Source organism: Tachypleus tridentatus, chromosome 2 (genome assembly GCF_004210375.1).
Source record: "Tachypleus tridentatus isolate NWPU-2018 chromosome 2, ASM421037v1, whole genome shotgun sequence".
Taxonomy (NCBI): domain Eukaryota; kingdom Metazoa; phylum Arthropoda; class Merostomata; order Xiphosura; family Limulidae; genus Tachypleus; species Tachypleus tridentatus.
Genome location: NC_134826.1, coordinates 86,469,842 through 86,485,461, shown reverse-complemented (window position 1 = coordinate 86,485,461; position 15,620 = coordinate 86,469,842). Strand labels below are relative to the sequence as shown.

At 31.6% G+C, this 15,620-nt stretch overlaps 1 long non-coding RNA gene across 1 annotated transcript; it reads right to left on the bottom strand.

Annotated features, from left to right (window-relative positions):
* On the bottom strand, nucleotides 1-14,425 carry LOC143236126 (uncharacterized). Its single transcript, XR_013019498.1, has 3 exons — nucleotides 14,340-14,425; nucleotides 2,261-2,329; nucleotides 1-79 (listed from the first exon to the last, which is right to left on the bottom strand). It is a non-coding gene; the product is annotated as an uncharacterized LOC143236126 (long non-coding RNA).
* Between the last annotated feature and the right edge of the window lie 1,195 nt (nucleotides 14,426-15,620).

Genomic DNA, 15,620 nt, shown 5'->3' with positions numbered 1-15,620 from the left:
TACCTTCATCTCTCAAGACTACATAAATACTCTTCTTTTCACTTATAAAAAACACACAGTGCAGATTTAGGATCAGTTCCTGAAATTAAAATAGTTATATCACCTTTTTGCAAGAGATGAATGTAACTGAACTGTAGCCATGTTGAGAGTAACAAAAAAACTTCAATGCCGTAGTGTGTGATTTACATTAAGCAGACTTTTATCACTTGTTTTTATTCACCCTAAGAATATCAGTGACCTAACTATTGAAAAACACACAAAAATTATGAAAACTAATTTAATATTAAAGATAGCTATGTTCAGTATAAGAATTCATGCTTTCAGTTAATATGTACACAATACTTGCACCACACACTTGTTACATAAGTTGTTTTAATTTTTTTAAAGTTATAAGAACAGATAAAATGTACCAACATACATTTTTAAAATCTATAAAAATAACATTCAATAAAGTTACAGTAATATAATAGCTTATGCTTTTTGTTTTGAATGAGTTTTAGCTATGTAAATAATTTCATTGTACTTATTAAGCCAATTATTGTTGGTTAGTCACAATTCTCTACCTGATTTAGTTCTCTGCTAAGTGTTATAACTGCAAAACTCATATGCAATAAAACTATTTCTTTCCAACCACTCAAAAAGAAAATATTTAACTCTCACTGATAAAGAATAAATATTTATAATTACAAGTTGTACATTAGTACAATTTTAGTGCCAGACCTTAAAACAAATACTGAAAAATAAATATTTAGAACCTTAAATGGGTGAAATTGTGAACCAGATGTTCCAAACTTTAGAAATTCTTTTATATATGACTAATGCTAAAAAATTCCTTACTTATGTCAGGATTTCAATGTCAGGGAAATGTATCTCTAAAAGTAGAAAGCAAAGAGGTTCCATATTTGAACACATTTAAGACTACGTATCAAGAGCAATATTAATATGGTATAATACATCATGATGTATTTCAGTTTCTATAGAATACATAAGGTATAAAAACCATAATAATTCTGGAAAGTATTTTAACTTTTTGAATAACTCAGTTTGAAAGACTCAACTTATGTTATTTGCTATTTCTAAGAAATAAAATCTTAAAAACCTTTATGACCTACTTAGACAGCCAGATCATTGACATATCCAAAGATAATCTGTATTAATAACACTTATGTAGTAATTCTTAAAAGTCTTCAGTTAACTATAAAATCCTATGTTTTTTAGTACTATGAAACCTCACATTGACATATTCTCATGCTCACATTACACCACTTCAAAACAAGCAAAAGCAATAATGGGAAAAAAAAAAAAAAATCAATATTTTTATATTTATATGTTTACAAAAACATGCCATATCAACATGTAGGGGGAGGTTAAGTGATTAATAATATATCACGCATTTCGTGATGACGAGAAACCAACTTGAAGTAAAAATGTATCTCAGGACAACTGTTGCAAACTCCTTCTTTGTTAATCTGAAGATGACCTAAGAAGGTCAAAAGATTGTTCTCAGCTTTATTTTGGTATAACCAGCTGTCCTGAGATACATATCACGTACTTGTTATGTTGAAAGTCAAACAAGAATGGGAATATACAAATTTCAGAATTTCTTGCTCACACTCTCTATTGAATTACATAGAAATAACTTACAGGAAAGCTAGTCTAATCTAACATTTGTATTAGGTAAAATTAAAATAATAAACCTTTTTACTCCATACACAAATTACACTGCACAACAATTTTTTTTAAATGTTTTGCTTCCTGAAAAGGTTTAGCTCATTGTGACAGGTATCTGGTGGGTATGCACAAATATAGTTTTGATTTTCCTCCATCACATAGAAACTTTGAGAAATAGACAGTTAATTGTTTACTGGCAATAACTTATTTAATTGTGTTTATGTTTGTAATACGCTATTAAGTTCAACATAATTAAAAGTATTTTACTCCTGATTTTTGTTTGTATTCAATGTCCGATGCATCACGTTGCAGTGTCCAACAATAGTCAGCAAGCATTGACAAATTCCAGTTGCCCTGATATTGTTTTCCCATTGTAGAAAAACTGAAAATTTCAATGAAACTGTACGTAATGAGCAAATTTGGATGTGATTTTCGTGATCAGCAGCCAAAAATCTATAAGGAACACCCAACAGTGTTCAAGAAGCAAAAACTTTGTTGTGCAGGGTTATCTAACATTAACTTCATTCTCCACAAGCAAGGAAAGGTGACAGAAAAAACCTATTTCATAATATAAAGAGTAGTATTTTACCTTTCTGTGTTGGTACAGATTTGAATATCAAGTTCAGGTCCTCAATTTTCTTCCTACTTGTTGATCTACCTAAGGTAATGTGAGTAGAGTGTGATTACTCTTCTACTACCAACAATTTGTTTGAACCTTTGTATCAATAACTTCAATAAACATGGCATACTATTTCATTGATTAAGTAAACAAATTATGCGTTACAAAGATAATTAGAGTTTTAAAATATTCAAAACATATTATATAATATATGTTCATTAAAAATAAAGAAAATGTGACAGCCGTTAAGATGAAAACTACACTTTATGAATTTGACTTTAATGTGGTACTTATAAGATTACTACATGGAAGTATGATTTTACAAAGCCTTTCATACTGTTTTTCTTTCTACTTTCCTGCAGACAATGTTGATGATAATTATGAAATTACAAAGTGTTAAAGACATGTTAAAAGGTCAACAGAAAATTTTGCAGTTTCAAACACTGGTAAAAGTTAAGGTAGCCTTGGATACCTTGTTGGACTATAATGTTTTGAATGCTAATGCACTGCCTTCTTATGAAGTTTATAAGAACTGACCACACCTTTTCAGCATGATATTAAAGCAGTAAAATGAGATAAATAACATCCAGAATTTGCCTTTATCAGACCCAACTTAAATACATCTGATCTATTCAGGATGTGTGTGTGTGTGTTGGTGTGCATCACCACTGAATATACCCCAAATCAGTCATTTTCTGACCTCAACAAAGTATTTGGTTATTTCAAAAACAGATTTGATACACTAGCCAAAGAATACTAAGAAAAAAAACAGAAACAAGAAACAGTCTCACCTTTGCCTTACACACCATCTCATGTGCACCAGACAAAACAATATCACCAAACAAGAAGCATCACAATGTAATTTGAAAAACAATTAGTCAACATGACTATAATCCATCATTACTACACGACCTGTGTGAGGAAATTAGTCACTCACACAATCAGCAGAACTTCACAAGTAGCATGGAAATTTCTAAGGCAGACATAAAGAAGACAGCTTTCTGTGCAAGATGTGAACTGCCTCTAAAAAGATTAATTTTTGATTACTGAATATTGAAGATAGTAATAATTGGACACACAAGTTATTTATTTTCATAAAATTAATTGATTAATTTGCATGAAACTTACTGATATAATCAATTCTCATAGGTATATAATTGTATTTCATTCTGATTAAGAAATTTTGAAATTTAACCATGAATCTTGCAACAATAAGTTATTTTTTGATCTGGCCTAAAGCTAAGCAATGTAAATCTAATTCAGATAGCCAAAGTGAGAGAAAAATAGTGCCACCATCAATACAGATACCCATTTATTTTACTTTCTGTTCAAAGACATTAAAATTACAATTGGTTGATATAAATAAATCAACTTTTTTTAGACTGTTTGCAAATTTTTAACACTGCTTCCACAAGCCAGATACCCAGGAATTGTGCTGAATGGCTGCCTTTAATAAATAACATCCTTCTAGAATAAGCTAAAACTCACTTTTAGAGTTTTCAGGTTGAACAAAAATCTCCCACAAAGTTTTATGAAAAAAATATGCAGATTTAGTAATGCTATTGCAAGTTTTTGACTCCCATAGTACACAGTGGTAAACTTGGAAGATGTGTATGTTGTGTTATTAACTATTTGCTTTCATTTTTGCTTTTTGTTTTCAGAGTAGATACAAAATCCATGACCATATCAGTGTGATAGTTCTCATCTATTTCAAAAGTTTGTTCTTCAATCTATCTTTCATTTCTTTAAACATCATTGACTAGCATATCAATGCAAGTATAACTTTCTCTGGCAAAACTTGTTGCATATTATTGGCATATGAGAATAGTTTTGTATCATCAGATTTAATTGTATTTGCAGTCATGTTCATAAGATCATCTGGATCTCCTGGAAGTAACGTAGTACAAAGAATCCTTAATCCTGCCATGCAGAATGCAAGCAATCAACTGCTCTTTTCAAGAGCACTGAAACTTGATGCTTTTCATCAAGCTTCTTGATTTGGAAAGTTTAATGTTGTTGTGGAATCAATACCAAATTTAATCGGCATTGTTCCTGTGCCATGTTGAAATACCACAACAATGTCTTGCTTTTACACTTTAATTCTTGGATTATCTGCATCATTCATTCAGTGTCACAAACTCCATGGGATCCTCAGAAGTACTGCTAGGCATTTCATCTTCATCACTCTCCAGTGGAATAGATGAATCAGTCCTTCCTTTTCTCTTTCTTCATACTTTTAATTTACCTTGCAGCTCTTTCACACCTGCTTTTTATGCCGTTTTGACCTCTAAGTCTGAACCATTGCATCTACACTGTCACTTTGAACTTACAAGCCACTTTTTTCTTTTCCTGAATGAATGTTACTTTATCAATAGAGGATCAGCACACTTAATCACTGAATGTTGTAGCATGTTGATATCTGTTTTGTGGCCAGCTATAGATGCAGTTTTCACAAAAAAAGGTGCAACAGTTGTCTGTTTTTTGGCTATTGAGGTTTTAGTTAAGGCATCAGCCAATAAACAAAATATCCAGATTGACAGCAAAGTACAATTATCTACCCATGTTGTTTCTGGTCTTGTATCTGAATTTGTTTCAATGAAAAACTATTTAATATTATAAAAAATAGTTTTTTCATAGTTTAAAACTTTCACATAAAGAGTCACTAAAGCAATTAAGTTAAAAGGAAAAGTACTTGTCCTATTAAGTACTCTTGATGATTTACTAGCTGCTTCACATGGACAAGTGACAGTAAGAATAAAGCCATAATAATTTGTAGGACTCACTCAACAACTGGAAAATACTTTTACGATAGAGCAATAATTCAAAGTGATAGGACATGCACTTATTTCACCACTGCCTTTAAAGTTTAAAAATCGTACATTTACAACTTATATTGTCCCTACTTATGAGTTATATACCAATAATTTCATTTTAAAATGTTGTCCAAATCTACTTACATTGAACATTTGTAATAATATTGCAGATACTACTTATAATTAGCATGAACAATTATTATGTGGCTAACTAACTCATTTTTGTATTAACACTCACAAATTAGTATAGGCTCAGCCGCTACGGTAAATTCAAGTTACAGTATATTACTTAAAGTACAAATATTGCACTGGTTACAATTTACATAATTCAGAATTTCAATGCCTATGTATACAACAATAAAATTTAAAATTGTTTTACTTTGATATATTTCATTCTTCTGATCAACTTTCTTTCCTGGTTCGTTTGGTTTTTTTCTTTAGAGACATCACTTAACTAAAATAAAACTATAAAAATTGTCAGTTTTCTGCATTGTAAGCTATCTATATGTGTTATCAAACGACCTCTACAGTTTCGAAGAAAGAGTACATCGGAATCTGCAAGAAAGTTCTCGTCATATTAAGAAAATAAAAAGAGCATACGTATGTTTATATTCTTATCATTGAGTAGAACAGAACATTTTGTAATATTAGTAGTATTATTAGGTTAAAAGATGAGAAATAGGACGTGACTGATATCATAATAGTTGTCTCCAGATCCTAAGATAAGTAATTAATATGATTTTAATCTGTAATTTTGGATATATTGCATTAGTTCTGGAACTAGCGCTCATACCCACGAAATGTGTAAAGCTAAAATTCTATGTCGGATGCTAATCAAACTCAAAGCTGGTAGTAGAGGTAGTTGTAAGTTAATTATAGCAAGTACAAATTATAAATTAAAGTTTTTCAAAGTGTGTATGAGATTGGGATAAATGGCTCATTTATTATCTGAGTTCACAATATTTTGTGACACAATAACTTGTAAGTTACTCAAAATTTCGAATAGAAAGACTTGCATTTTCAAAGCAGTATATTTTAATTTTAGATTATAACATAGTTTAGTAATAAACTTTTCAAATATTTGTTGGACATCAGTTTGTTTGTTTAGAATTAAGCACAAAGCTGCACAATGGGCTGTCTTTGCTCTGTCCACCATGGGCATCAAAACCCAGATTTTAGTGGTGTGAGTCTGCAGACATACCGCTGTGCCATTAGGGGCTTCTTAAGAGTATTAATAATAGACATAATACATTTAGCAGATTAAGTAAAAAATATTCATTCTTAAAGCTTTTGTCTTTGATTGATAATGTAGTACCAAAGAAACTGCTGTTGTGGCATATACCACAACTCATAAAGGATATTCATTTGAAGCATTCTTAGAAATTTCATACACACACATTTATATTCTTGTGGGATCACTGGCCATTAATAGGAAGCCAAAGGGTCTAATATTACTGAAGATGAAAACATTTTTTAAATTGTTCAGTTACTTATTTTGCTTATACTTGTGATTTTTTTGGATAAAATACAAATAATGTTCACAATAAGATGTTATTACCTAAATTTCAAATATTTGCACATTTTATAGAAATGTAATATAAAAACATTTTCACCATTTCAGAGTTAATTTGATAAAAAATACGTATATACTGAATATACTTTATATATGTATATATACAGTCATAAACTATAGCAGTTTATAAAATAATTTAAAAAATATTTTTATCATTTGAGTTATCTATGATTATACAAGATAACATGTACACTCTCACATAATTTTGAAAGGTAATTTTTTAAAACATTTAATTATTTTCCTATTGTAAATAATATGATATGATGATGGATTTTTAATGAATCTTTGTATGCATTGGAGCCTTTTTAACAATAAAATATTGTTTTCACTGCATAATACTCCTGTTTTACAGGTAAATATCAGTTATTCTCTTTGAAATGAAACATCTGTTTTCAATTGCCTAACTTTAAACTTTATACAACTTTTGAACCACTTACTTAATCAAATGAGATTCTGGTTCTTATTCCATAGTATCAACTATTATTTGTATCTTGATAAAATTATTGCAAACGTTAACAACAAAGGCACCATATATAAATATGTTTGGAATCCCATTAGAAAATAATGGTGGTGTGAAGGTTTAACATTATTTAAGTATGATTATTTACACACATTGAAAAACCTTCAGTAGTCTAATGTATTTGACTGAGGTGAAACAAGCTAAAAGAAGTAGGAATCTTTTTTTTTTTAGAGAAATTTATAATTTGAAAAGAAGAAGGCTATTTTAACCTTGATATAAGATCTTGATGTGGGCTACCATTGCATTTAATAGCTTATAAGGCTCACTGGCATACAACAACTACAGTAGTGGTTGGAATACTATTGATGTAAGTAGTTTGTTATAACAACAGTTTTTATAATATGAAGTTTATGAATGCTGACTTAGAAAAGGCATTCACTCCATAACAGCTGTTATACAAGTGTTCATTGTCTGTTCCCTAGTAGGACAGAGGTAAGTGTTTGAATTTACAATGCTAAAATCAGGGTTTTGATTCCCCTTGGTGGACACAGCAGATAGCCCGATGTTGCTTGCTATAACAAAACACACACATTCTGTCTAATATGTCTAGAATATTATCCACCATCCACTCACCATATTGTCTGACTGAAATTATATATGAATGAAATCATTAGATCATTAATGCATGTAATAAACCTTTGAAGTCCAAAGTACATGTAGTTTTTATATTAATTAATGCATTCAGAGGGAGATTTTAAGTTTCTAGCTTGTTATATTATATTCTAAAAGTTTATTTGCAATTTTTCTCTATTTTGTTTCACACAACTATTTAAAAGTTATCATATTTTATCAGAATATCTCTCCTTTATGATTGAACCTTTTTATATTTATTACTCGTGTAAAATAATAACATTTGGTCAATCTAGAATCTCTTAAAGCTGAAAAAAAATTATATCTAAGACAGCTCATATCCTTATGTTTTCATTATCAACTTTGAGGGTTCTTTTTAGAAGTCACATATAAACAATTTGCTAATGTGTCCATAGGCTATGTAGCAGTGGTAGTGGATTTATCAAGTGGAATCTGACGTATGGTCTCCATAGAGAGCCATTGTGTGGGTTTTCTGTACATTAAAACACAGCTGGCTACAGTACAATGTTTTATCTCATTAGACAGGACTTAGTATACAAACAGTACTGGTATGTATTTTTTTTTCTGGTCATAATCAGCTATGTTTTTTGAATAGTTGTGAAACATGCTTCATTAAATAGTGGGGTTTAACTACATTGCTTTAGTGATTATATTGTGAATTTCATTTCCTGAAGAAAGGTAATTATAGCCTTTAGGTATTAATGATCTTCCTTATCTGGTAAAACATAACAGAAGTGATCATGTTGTATATTTTGTTTTTTAGTGAGGTATGAGTTTAGTGCATTATGTAATCATAGTATTTGATTTTTGTCCTGTTGAGATGTTAATCCAGTGTTTTGGTATCATGAAAATTCTAGTCAAAAATAATAATATCTAGATATTTTCAAACATTTGTTAACTTTTCATAAGTCTATACAATCGCTGTCTTCAGCAATCTTTACTCATGAAAAAATTTAAAGGAACTCAGCATTAACAGTTTTTATGCTCCTGTAAAAGTGTTTCTTGTGCATAACATCAGGGTCATAAAAGCAAGAACTTGTTTACCCTTTTTAATACTACTAAAATATCAGGGTATAAACATTTGATCATATTTTAGGTTTTGTAATGTCATTAAAACTTTTAATTACTTTTCCATTATATACAATTTGTTACCCTCTTATAAGTTACAAAAAAACAATGTGCTCATTACCTTTGAAGGAGTTTCAAAATGACAGGGTTTATAATTTTGTTGTTTTCTGACAATTATTATATTTGCTCAGGCTGCAAGCTAAGAAGTGATGCATTAAATTAATTTTGATTCTGCTTTATTATGTTTATAAAGAATACTTGATTATGAGTTCCAATAAAAATTCCTAGGTTTATCAGCAGCTTTACTTAAAACCTCTAGATACCTACCTTGTAGCTTAATATTGGAAAATGTCACTACCACAGCAGCTTCTTGGATATAAAATATGGCAATTGTCAGTCAGATCTTCAAAGAAATCTATGGAGTCTTGATGAGATTCCATTAAGCCCTGACATAATGTGATTGGGATTAACCTGTTGCCACTTGCTCGTAATATCAGCAGCAGGTTATCACAGAGACTTATTGTTCTTACCATACATATACAGTAAATGCCATTGAAATAATGGGCTTTATGTAATTTCAGATTACTGTACCTATTTGAGCAGCTGTTTTATACAGGGTGAAATTCTAATGCAGGGTTAAGAACCTAAAAGAACAAACCAACATTTACTATTATGGAGTATATATAGTTGCAAATCTACAGTATGACTTAAATGAGTCTTACAAATCATAAATGATCAAGTCTGATTGTAAGCACTTGTCTGTAATGGCAGATTCATTGCTCTTAACTTTAACTCTCTGTTCCAAGAAACATTTCTTGAGACGTCTCTGAATCAAGTAGTTTAGAAATAGTAGATATTTTATTTTTACGTAAAAACATTGAATAAATTTTTATTTCTTAAAAAGTTATAGAAGTTGCTATTTAAGAGATGTTTTCTTGTAGGAAAGACAAATAGAAAGTTCACTAACATAAGTTTCAGTATTAAATGATAAAGATAAAAAACAAACAAACATGCAAATCAGGTACATATTGTAATGATATAAGGAAAACACTAGGTTAAAAAAAAATAATTAAAGAAAAAACAAAATATAGGAGTTTGAGAGTGTTTACAAGAGGATAACTTATTGTTTAATTTTAAAAGTATAATAAAGAGAACAGACTACTGATATTAATCATTGGTACAACTCAATTACCATTTCAAACAATACAATAGTCTTCTTCCACTAGATGGTTCGTGTTTAACCTTCCAGTCCTCTTTACCTCAAAATTAATATCTGTAATGCTAAACAACTTTTTTCTTGATCATTTAATGGGAGAGTGTACAAAGAAAGCATACTCATATCAAGAATTTCAACTTACATTCTTAGTTCAGTGAATAATGTCACTCCATGACCTTTGTTCACTGACAGCATTGGTCATGAAACATTTTCAATCATTATCATACTTGGTCAACCAGGAATATTTTAGTTATAACCCATTTAACCTGGACTCTATATACAGTACTATAAAACATACCTAGGAGTGGATCCACTAAGATCTTACTATACCAGTTAAGTGTCTCCTTTATTTTAATTAATTCTATAGCTACCCCAATGCACCAATTCTTTAATGATTTTTATTTTACGATTTTCCAATCTTAATTCAGTCCAACCCTTTTTAAAAACAAATAGATTTACTTTAGTTTCTCAGATTCGATTATTTTATTACTGTAATTTTATCTGAATCTTTTTCAGTCTTTGAATTCTGCCATATTCTCTGTTTCTGTTTCCAAAACTTAGTTTACTTCAAATGTTTAGAGTTCCCAAGTTTATGTTGAAAATAGTGTACTGAGTAAGAGAGAGAAAAATGATACTTTTCTATAGACCTTTACAAAGCAGAATAATTAGGATAAAGAACATTTTTGAGTCAAATCTAACACATAGTACCTCAGTACACACCCACACTATCCCCTTACTATGTGTGCAAAGTTTTAGGTTCTCTTCTCTTGGATGTATTGCAGTCACACATACAACTCGTCATAATGTTAATGGCTAACTCTATGTAACCAAGTTATCCAGCTCAGACAGTTCTTCTTTTAGTTTGGCTCTTAAAACGTGTAAACAGATAAACTGTTGTTTCATGAACCGAAACCAGAAGTGTGTTAGTCATTCGTTTGGTGCCAAATCTTCTCACTACCTCCATATGATCATTCCAACGTACTTGTCATTCTGAAAGTCCAATTGACCAATGAAACTAAAGTGGTGACCTGAAAATGAACATGTCCAGTAAGGTAAGAAACTGTACATTTTCACTAATGACAGCAACAGAAACAAACTCCTACGGTCAAGATTCTAAAGGTTGTCTTGTGGTCTTTCTACAAAACACGGTAATGTTTCCTTCTTCACCATTCAATAACTTTATTGGTGCTGTCTTCCTCATAGTTCCCGGGACCTAGTGAAAGCTACATCTTGTAATGTTCTTTGGAGAAACACAGTAAGCCAAAAATTAAAGAAAAAAACCAGGTAAAGAACTAACTATACCTTAGTAACGAATGACACCATGTGAACTAGATGTACTTCCAAACTGAAATTAAAAGTAACAAGTATTTTCATTTCTTGCTTTTATAGTTCATATGTCATGCTGTGTTCCAGCCAAGAGAGTGCATAATTCTACTCATGATTCATGGCATGCGCACGTTTTACTGATTTCTAGTACTCGTCTGGATAAATAGTAACCTATGTTCATATCTCTAGTATTTGCTTTGATAAACAATCATCTATGTTCTGATCGCTAGTATTTTCCTGGATATATACCGTTGTGTGTTACGATCCTTTGCACTTGCCTGATTAAAAATATGCTCAAATTACGTTTTCTTACAATAAATAGTTACAGGTGTTCGTATATCACTCTATAGTCTTAAATACATTGTTCCCAAACTTCTAATCTGTAACAGTTGGGGACTGTGAGTAATAAAATACATCCAGATATTAGTATCATGATCACATTAAAATTTAACATTAATCCTTCTCTCTAAATATTCCACTTCTATAAATACACTATAAAAATGAATACGCACGTTTCGAACCCAAGAACTTTCATTTTGAGATCAGGTACAAGGTTAGAGGTCGTGAATCGCTGCACTACACTTTTCTGATAACTTATATACAGCTGTTGTATACTTGGTATGATCTTGTGTTTAAGGCGCTCGACTCTGAATTTAAGGGTCATGGGTTCGAATCTCCGTCACCAAAAATACTTGCCCTTTCATCCATGGGGCATTATATGTGACGGTCAGTCCCATTGTTTGGGAGTGAAAGCATAGTCCAAGAGTTGGTGGTGGATGGTGTTTAGTTATCTTTCCTCCAGTTTATGGTTGCTAAATTATGAAAGGTAAGTAGAGATAGCTCTTGTCCTGATTTTCGCAAAATTCAAACCAAAACGATATGTCTGTGGATTTAGAAGGCTAGACACCAGGTTTCGATACCTGTGGTGGGCAGAGTACGGATAGCTCATTGTGCAGTTTTGTGCTTAACTTCAACCATTTCAAACCACAAGTTATGTGTGTCCTATTCTCCGCTTGGGGTGATTTGTTTTTTGAATTTCGCGAAAAGCTACTTGAGCGCTATCTGCGCTAGCCGTCCCTAATTTAGAAGTGTAAGATTAGAGAAAAGGCAGCTAAGCATCACCACCCACGGCCAACTCTTGGGCTTCTCTTTTTATCAGCAAATAGTGGGATTGACCTTTACATAATAACGCCCCTAGGGCTAAAAGGGCGAGCATGTTTGTTGCGACGGGGTTTCGAACCCGCGACCCTCAGATTACGAGTCGAACGCCTCAACCCACTTGGCCATGTCAGGCCACGCATAGATGAAGAAACAATAAACTTATGCTATAAGAAGGCTTATTTCTTTTCGAAACATGTACACCCTAGAGTAAAAGACAAAAGAAAAGATATAACATTATTTCATAGACTGTTTAGACAGAGTTTTAGTGCTGAATCTAAGTTGAATGGACGACAACTATTGTAGAAACAAAAGTGTAGAGGAAGACGTTTCGATATAAGATTTCACCGTCCATTCAACTTAGTTTCAAAAAATATAATAGTTTGTGGGTTAAGCTTGACCGAGTGATTTACATTCGGGCAATGCATCTAAAGATCCATAAAAGCGCGCCAATAGTTTTAATAGTGGTAGTGAGATTGAAGAATTCGAATGGAGAAATTCCAGAGTTGATAGTAAATGCTGCTTGTATCTATCTATCAGTCCAAAATTAGGGAAAGCTATCACAGAGACCTCTTGCGTACTTATGTTCAAATATCCAAGTAAAACAAAATTTCGTTTTGTCGCGTCAATAATAGTTCAGCGGGCTTATGACACTAAAGTCAGGAATTCGATTTCTCGCTGTAGACAGAAAGCACATTGTAAAATATGTAGCTTTGTGCTAACCTAGGAAACAAACAAACAATCGTTTTGTTACATTTCACTGTCGACACCACACTGTTAAAAATAATTATAAACCATATTCCCAGCTATAAAATTCAAACCCAAAACAGTGTTATTAGTTACTTTCTTAAAAATAATGACAGAAATCTTCAGTAGTTGGTTCTGTTCACATACAGCAACAAATGAAATCATAGTAAACAAGACCCTAACCGTCACAAACTCACTTCGATTTAGATTTATTACTAAATCATTGTTGCATCTGATAGATACCGCACCCTGCGATTTTTTTATCTGATATAGATGTGGGACGTTATGGGCTCGAACACCCACATCTCGCTCTCCTAATTTCAATTGATTTTGATTATTTTATTGCTCTTGAATTTCTTCATGTGAGACCGGCGAGTGAAGGTTAAAACTGACAGTCAGTGTTTCCAACCACAATTTGGTTTCTACGTCATCAGTCACCTTCAAAATCTAGAGTACAGTTTATATATCACATTATAGCCTGTATCCTGGGGATCCTTTTAATTGGTGCAGCGTCTTTGATTTTTGTTTGGATTTATTTTTGTTTATTACAAATATATGTTATACAATATATTATATAGAAATGCAAACTAATTTGTTATCGATAAGTGTTATACCTATGAAACGTTATAAATGCAAAACTATGCCATGCAAATTAAATGTAGAACTGTTTGTTTATTTTTGTTTAAAGTTAGCTACACAAATACACAATGGGCTATCTGTGGCTGTCCCTCACGCTTACATAAACTTATTTTCTAGCATTATAAGTCTACAGATATATAGAAGTGAAAACCATTGAGTCATTGTTTAAGTAACACATATTAACACATTCCTGCATAAAACATAGTGGAGTTTTATATAAGTAAAAAAATAACGTGTTTAAAAATGTAAAATATGCCATATATCTGAAGTCTTATTTTACAATAGAGTAAAACTACATTTACTAAAATCACAGTGTGTTGTTGTTTTCAATCAGAAGATATTTTTAAAGTGACTCTAAAAGCGAAAACTATAAATCTAGTGTTATAATATGAAAATACCAATGTTGACACCTCGTCTTGTAGTGATGGCATCACTTCTAGCAGCACGCCCTCTGACATTAGTGACATGATCATATTATGCTGCCTGATAACATCCTCGTTTTGGAAAACATGGGTTTTCATATTAAGTATTTGAGAAAATTTTCATATTAAATTTAGTTATTATTTAAATTTACATATTAATTAATTTATTTTGTATATCACGTATATGTTCATCACCTAATTAATTTATTAATATTTAATTAAATAAAGTATTACTTAGGTATTGATTAAGAATTTGCACTTTACCATATATTAATCACATTATTAATTAATCTTTAATTAATAAATCTCCCCCAGTAACACCTCAAACACCCTCCCTCCTGGTATTGTCCTTTGGCAGATAGTACGTGGCCAGCAAAATCTGCTCACATCTCTTATGATTCCTGGCCAATGGAGATTACTGGTGGATCTGTCTTTTTCTTTGCTCTTAGGTGTCCTTGTAGAGTCAACTCGTGAATTTGTTTCATCAGTTGAGTCCTGTATTCTGTTGTTATGATTTGCTACACTTCCCCAGTATAATTTCTCTGTTTGATTTGGTACAGCAATTCCTTCTAATACTCTGCTCTATAAGTGCTTTACCCCTTTGTCTGCTGCTCGATTTTCTCCCATATATTGTCACAAAGATTGTGCAGTGAAGAGTGTTTCTTTTACGCTTCCTTCAATTCCTGCAAACCAACATTCGTGATATCACCTTTTGACCTTTGTAAGATCTTCGTGTTATGTTTGCTCTTATTTTCTTCAGTTCTATTGGTGACTGCCAATGCTTCTTCGTTTATATACATATGTTTTTCATACATATAGTCTTTGATAGGTCTGATATAGCACTCCCTTTTGTTTCTCTATTCTGTTGGTACCGTTTTCTTTGTCTTCTGTTAAATTTTCTCCCAGGCATTGTCCCAAAGTTTCTGCAGTGGAGGGTCTTTCTTTTATGTTTCCTTCAGTTCCTACAAACCTACATTCAGGATGTTTCTTTTGACATTTGTAAAGTCTTGATCTCTTGCTTGTTCTTCTTTTCTTGACCACTAGTGGTGACCACCAATGGTTCATCAATCTTCTTTCGGTCTGGTATCTGAGATTCTACTAGCTGGTATGTTTCAAATAATTTGGTCAAATATAGGTGTTTTATACTTGTTGTCTCTAGGTCTCCCCCATAATATAGTGCATTTAACTTTATTTTCTTAAGGAAACTTTCTCATTGTAACCTTTGGTAGACTCCTGTTTCTGAACAACTACCAGCTT